This window comes from Vicia villosa, linkage group LG1 (assembly GCF_029867415.1).
Source record: "Vicia villosa cultivar HV-30 ecotype Madison, WI linkage group LG1, Vvil1.0, whole genome shotgun sequence".
Lineage (NCBI taxonomy): Eukaryota > Viridiplantae > Streptophyta > Magnoliopsida > Fabales > Fabaceae > Vicia > Vicia villosa.
The window spans coordinates 172,644,129-172,651,507 of record NC_081180.1 but is presented as its reverse complement, the minus strand read 5'-3'; the positions used below and the strand labels follow the sequence as shown (position 1 = coordinate 172,651,507).

General features: G+C 36.1%; 1 long non-coding RNA gene across 1 annotated transcript; it reads right to left on the bottom strand.

Annotated features, from left to right (window-relative positions):
* Positions 1–412: 412 nt before the first annotated feature.
* On the bottom strand, positions 413–2,711 carry LOC131620426 (uncharacterized). Its single transcript, XR_009289109.1, has 3 exons — positions 2,111–2,711; positions 1,935–2,009; positions 413–626 (listed from the first exon to the last, which is right to left on the bottom strand). It is a non-coding gene; the product is annotated as an uncharacterized LOC131620426 (long non-coding RNA).
* Positions 2,712–7,379: the final 4,668 nt, after the last annotated feature.

Here is a 7,379-nt window from a genome sequence, read left to right as displayed (position 1 = left end):
TTACGAAATTAGACAACCACTCATAAGTTAAATTCTGAATACATATACTTTAACTTTAACTTTAAACAATGTAACTTTAAATATATAAATGTTACTCTAATTAAGGACAGTGAGAGTCCTATTTTGATTCACAAGGAATGCATTCCTACAATAGAAATACAATATAAGGAGACTATGGATATCATTCCGGTAACTACTCAGCTTCACACGACTAATTTTTTTAACAATTAATTATAACATATGATGTTCTACATAGAGAAGACATGGATGATGTCCTACAAGGATAAATTTACTAATAAAATTGACATGCACAATTTGCATCCTCTAAAGGGTCTCTATTCATACCAACATCAAATTTCAGATTTTGTCATCAAATGAATATCGGAAATAATAAACATAACATTAACCCCATAATAATTCTCAATATTACACCCGCATAATCAACAGCAAAGTTTACATCAAGGACTACTAACTAAACAACTGTATAAGTAATGTACACCTAGAACTACTTCTCATTAAACATACTATTGTAAAGGCTACGACGAGTATATTTCTTGACCATATGTTCAACGCCATCTATCACCCTCTCCAATGGGATCAATTCTGAAATAGTACTTCTGTAAAACCTAAAAAATTTATTGTATAAGATGAATAACCAAGAAAATAAATTATAACAAAAATGTTTATTACACATGATCATATATGCAATCCATATACCACCCAGAAACATAAAAAACTGTGTTTATTCATTTAAAGACTGTTTATTTCACAAAGCATTGCAATGCATAACATGTCATTGTTCAACCTATTTACAGATCTAATTTCATAAATATAAGCATATTGCAATCCTGCATCACAACAACTATGCTACTATAGGCTATAGCCATGCAGTTATAGCCGCCTTGTCCAGGAAACCTAGGATTAGTGCAGCTATATATACAAACTACACCAAGTATGAAAACCACAAGATGAATAAATCCTTCTCATTTCTTGTACCTGTACAGTGAGAAAGTTACAGCTGCATACCTAATATGAAAACCACAAGAATGAACACAAAGCTACTGATATTATAGATTTAGGTAGCTAACATGATTTGTCAATAGAAAGAAAGTAGCAATTCAATACTGCACTTGTTGGCAGTGAAAGTGGAAAATGATGAGGAACTACCAAACATACCAAACAAAGTATATTGTCATAATACAATATATTAACTTGGTAGCAACGTTGAATGAACTACAATCAATGCCAACAAAAAACCATATTTGAATATCAATACTACAAAAATTCACGAGTACAAATATATATATACTTGAGACATAATTGAAAAATGAGCTAGAATGAGTTTGTTAGTATAAACATATTTATCAAGAGTTATATGATATATGCTTATTATTTTCATATAAGCTATACATTGCTTTTATAATCTACAAAGCAGTTTTCATAAAAGGCAATGAAAATCAGCAACTGTAATTGGCATATGTTATCTAGATCTTCGTTTCTATGTGATACAATCATACAACTCACATCACATGTTATCTAGATCTGTATGTGACATACTTATGGCTCAAATATATACTCTTAGCTGAGGATCTTTCCTACTTTCCTTCAATAGTTAGAGTAGATAATTTTGGTTGTATCAGATTAACATAGCTTGGCATAGAATCTTGATCAACATAGTTTCCTACTTTCATTCATATTATTTTGTATACATACCCATCTGTTTCACTTTAGTTTCTACACATAATTAATTAGTAGTGGAATCAAGTCATAGTTCATCAAACAATTAGTACTTAAGATTTCAAAGCAAGTAATGTGTGTCAGATAGTGATTTTTCTGCAACTGCACTGCAGTATCAGACTGGGATAAAAGCAAGCAGATAAACATTCCAAAAATAGGAGTATTTCACAACTTTGCAATAATTTATACCAAAGTACCTTATTCTTCTACTGGAAATCTAGAAACTCGTGAACCCTCATGGCTTTATCCGCATCTGGGGATTGCTCCATGACCTGAAATGAAACTTTATCCCAATAACATAAGAAACAGAAAAAAGTGTTGACAAAGGCATACTCTAGAAAGGAGAAGTGAAGAATTGACTGGATAAAATCACCTTGTGAAATAGAGCTGTCATTTGCCAATTCAAATAGAGCTGGGTAATCTTGAGCAGACATTTGAATCCTATTCATGTTTCAAAAGTATGGCTGGATTAGAAAAATCAGAACCCGTTGCTGCTGCTTGCGATTACCAACTCTCTATGGCATGATAATCTTTTATTCCCTCACCATCAGCTGAAATTGAGTGTCTCTTGAAATTCAAATGGCTTGTAATCTCATTTGAATGACTCCGCTATGACAGGTTATCAACTGACATTCTGAATTTGTCAAGGTTAACACAAACAACAGAAAAATCAACAGACGAGTCCCTAATCTGCAATTTCTAGGATCGTTGTCTAAAATACAATCTTGTACTGATCCTCATCCAATTCTCGAAATCTGCAATTTCCTATGAGTTCGAATGAATGTTAACTAAAGTTATGCACATTTTTACAAAACAAATAATAAAGTAAGCATAGTCTGCAGCATAATTTGGTCATCATAAATCACTTTTTCAACTGTGTATTGAGTGAAGGTATGGGAGAAACAAAACAAAAAATATAGAAGCTCAATTATTCTATCTGTATGCTTTCTTCTCTAAAAATATCATTGGTTACTTGAAACATGCCAATATATTTTGAGGGTTTAGATGTTGGAATTAAGGTTGTTTTTGTGTGTAGGACAAGTGTTTAGAAAGATTGAAGGCTTGAATAGAAACTTGATAGGCAGGAGAATTCTTTATGGAAGAGAAGACTTTGTATTTTTGCTTGATGCAAATGTGTAGGATTACATCTCTATTTATACTATTCTAAGGAGAACTCTAGACACACTAATTCTAGAGAGTTCTCAACTCTAGAGATTCAAAGAGTATTCTAGAGAATTTTACAACTATAAGAAATATCTAGACATTCCAAACACTACAAGAATTCTCTAGAAACACTACCCAAAATCTATGCCCAAAATAGCTAAGCCCAAAATAATTAATTTAGGCCCAAATCAAGTTTATATTTCAACATCCCCCCTTAAACTTGATTTGTGACTCCAAGCATACTCCTTAGCTTCACGAAAGTTTTCAACTTGAGTGGCTTGGTGAAAATGTCGGCAGCTTGATCTTGAGACATCACATACTTCAACTTCACCTCCTTTCTCTCAATGCATTCTCTTATGAAATGGTAACGTGTGTCGATGTGCTTACTTCTTTCATGAAAGACGGGATTCTTTGCTAAAGCAAGTGTTGATTTATTGTCAACACATATTTCCATAGGATCCTTTTGTGGCATCTTTAACTCCTTCAACAAGTTCCTTAGCCAAACTGCTTGACAAACACGTGATGTGGCGGCGACATACTCGGCTTCACAAGTTGATAGTGTGACTATAGGTTGGTTCTTTGACATCCAAGTGAAAGCAGTATCTCCCATGAAGAACACAAAATCAGTAGTGCTCTTTCTATCATCCAAGTCTCCACCCCAATCGCTATCACTATAGCCAAAAATCTCATAATTGTTAGAAGAGTAATAGTGCAAGCCAAAGTTTGTTGTACCTTTGATGTATCGAAGAATTCTCTTTGCCGCCTTGATGTGAGTTGTTGTTGGAGCTTCCATGTAGAGACTTACGACTCCTACATCATAGAGAATATCCGGCCTTGTACATGTCAAGTAACGTAAACTTCCAACCAAACTTTTGTAAAGAGTTGGATCCACGATCTCTCTATTTTCATGCTTGCTCAACTTGCTTCCACATTCCATCGGGGTGCCAACTGGATTGGCGTCATCCATCTTGAATTTCTTAAGTACTTCTTTAGCATAACCTTCTTGGGTGATGAAAATTCCTTTGTCTCCTTGCTTTACTTTGATGCCGAGATAATATGCCATGAGCCTCATATCTGTCATCTCAAATTCATTTGACATGTCTTTCTTGAACTCTTCAAACATGCTTGGATTGTTCCATATGAAAATCAAGTCATCTACATACAAGCATACAATCAAAATATCTCCACTTTGCGCTTTGATATAAAGTGCATGCTCATATGGACACTTGATGAAGTTCTTGTCTTGAAAGTACTTGTCGATTCGAACATTCCAAGCTCTTGGTGCTTGCTTAAGACCGTACAACGCCTTCTTCAACTTCAAAATTTTTTCTTCTTGCCCTTTTACTTCATAACCCAATGGTTGCTCGATATAAACTTCTTCTTCGAGGAAACCATTCAAGAAGGCCGACTTCACATTCATTTGATAGATCTTCCATTTATTTTGGGCTGCCAAAGAAATGATCAGTCTAATAGTTTCAAGACGAGCAACGGGAGCAAATACCTCATCATAGTCAATTCCTTGTCTTTGACTATATCCTTTCGCCACCAATCTTGCTTTATATCTCTCCACATCTCCTTTTGCATTCTTCTTCGCCTTGTACACCCATCTTACTCCGATTGCTTTGTGTCCTTGTGGAAGCGTAGTAAGTTCCCACGTATCATTCTTTGTGATTGACTTGATTTCTTCGTCCATGGCATCTCTCCACTTTATGTTTTGCGCCGCTTCTTGGTAGCTTAGAGGCTCACAATCACCAAAAATACAAAAGAGGTTAATGTCGTTTAGGTTTTCGGTTACCTCGTAAATCTCTTCAATGCTCCTTAGTCGCGGTGTCCTCTCACTTGAGCTTGTTTCTTCCAACCTTGGTGTCGGTGAGGTCGATGGTGTAAGATGTTCCTCTATCATTGGTTGTTCAATTTCTTCTTCTTCAAAGTAAGGAATAAAATCATACCTTTCTTCTTGAACACTCCAATCCCAACAATCTTCTTCATCGAACTCCACGTCACGACTTATGACGATCTTTCCACTATTTGGATTATAAAGCTTGTATCCTTTGGAACTTGAGTCGTAACCTACGAACACATATTTCTCACTTTTATCATCGAGCTTTGTTCTTCTTTCGTCTGGAACATTTAGGTAACTAGAGAAAGTTTGTAATGGTGGTGATTCTGACTGAAGGTGATGAAGGTTGTCATACGGTACGCGAGAAGTAAAAGGTGTGAGTGAAAATATTTTCAAAACAATTAGTTCCTTTTTCTTTTTACATAAAGAAAACTTATGTATCAAGCATAGTGTTTGGGATATACAATAGTCAAAAGTCATCGGTGAAAAAAAATATAAAATTAAAGTGTGCCTTATTACATGCACATATGAAAAAAAGTTATTGTACATTGATATGTAAAAATTAGTGCGAATGAAATTGTTAGTTGATTTTTAGAATTAAAAACGGAACCATCAAACGTTCATCATTCGGTTTAACAAATTTAAAAAATATGAAAGAAAAAATCAAAAATAAAATTGAAGGGCCTCATATAAAATCATCGGCCGGCCAAAAATCAAAAGATGTTAAAAAGAGATCCAAACACTTCCAAACACTTTGAGGTGAGAGATCCCTGGCTTCCTTCCACTCCATGCTTCTTGTGGTGTCTTCTCATGCACACTTCTTGTTGGGGAGCGATTTGTCAAGTATACCACACATGCCACTGCTTCGGCCCAAAACTCCTTCGGCATCTTCTTGCTCTTGAGCATGCTTCGCACCATGTTAAGTATGGTTCGGTTCTTTCTCTCTGCTACTCCATTTTGTTGTGGAGATCTTGGCACAGTCAGTGGACGACGAATTCCATGGTCTTCACAATATTTGTTGAACTCATTTGAAGTGAACTCTCCTCCTCGATCAGATCTCATGGCCTTAATGGAAAGACCACTTTCTTTCTCCACAAGGGCTTTGAACTTCTTAAAGTTTTCAAACACTTCTGACTTCTCCTTCAAGAAGTAAACCCATGTTTTTCTTGAATAATCATCATTAAAGAGGAGAAAGTACTTACTCTTACCAAAAGAGTTGGGTTTGATTGGTCCACAAACATCTGTGTGTATGAGCTCTAGCGGCTTTGTGGCTCTTGATGTTGATTCCTTTGGAAAGCTTTTTCGGAATTGCTTCCCAATTAGACATCCTTCGCAGAGTTGGTCTGGGTGGTTGATGCTAGGCAAGCCTCTCACCATCTCCTTCTTTGCCAAACATTCTAGACCATCGAAGTTGAGATGCCCAAATCGTAGATGCCATAGCCATGAAGAATCGGTATAGAAAGCCTTGAGACACTTTGCCACATCATTTTGAATGTTCAAAAGGAACATTCTATTATTTGACATAGGCACCTTAGTAATCAAGTTATGTCTACAATCTCTTAAGAAAAGACTATGTTCTTTCAAGTGGATGTCATAGCCTTTCTCTAATAATTGTCCCAAGCTCAAAATATTATTCTTCATGTTAGGGACATAGTAGACATTGGATATGAACTGATGACTACCATTCTTCAAGCGTATGAGAATTTTACCTTTTCCTTTGACCAGTATCTTCGAGTTATCTCCAAATGAGACATCGCCAGTTGGCGCTTCATTGATCTCTACAAACATGCTTCGATCGCCGCACATGTGGTTGCTTGCACCAGTGTCGAGGTACCACTTGTTTCTTTTCTCTTCAACTTGGCTTTGACATGCGAGTAGCAAAGTTTCTTCTTCTCCACCTTTTTCTTCTACAAAGTTAGCTTTCTCTTCAACCTTCTTCGAGAATCTACACTCGGATGCATAGTGACCAACCTTGTTGCAGTTGAAGCACTTGATTTGTGATTTTTCGTACCTCAACCATGAATTTTCTCTTCCACGACCTCTTGTCGCTTGTGGATTCCAACTTCTTTCTCCATTGTTGAAGTTGTTAGAGTAGTTTTTGTAACCCCCTCTTCCTTCTCTTCCACGTCCTCGTCCATGTCCACGATCTTGGCCACGTCCTCGTCCTCTTTGGCTCTTGTAGTTTACATAGTTTGCTTCCTTTATGTTGAGTTAAAGTAGTTGCTCTATAGCCTCCTTTTGTTTAGTTTTTCTCTTTTGTTTTTCTTCATATGCTTGTAGGGAACTCATAAGTTGCTCTATGGTCATGGTCTTTAAATCCTTATTTTCTTCAATGTTGGTAACAATGAAGTCAAAATTTGGATTTAAAGTGCGAAGTATTTACTCCATGACTTTCACATCATCAACATCTTCACCATTTCTTTTAAGTTGATTGACTACGGCTAATACTCGAGAAAAATAATCAGAAATTGATTCGGACTCCTCCATAAACAAGCGTTCAAAGTCACCTCTAAGAGTTTGAAGACGAATCTTTTTTACCTGCTTAACTCCTTTGTTGCAAGTTTGAAGCTTGTCCCATGCTTCCTTGGCCGTCGTTGCGTTGGATATCTTCTCAAAAGTATCTTCATCCACCGATTAA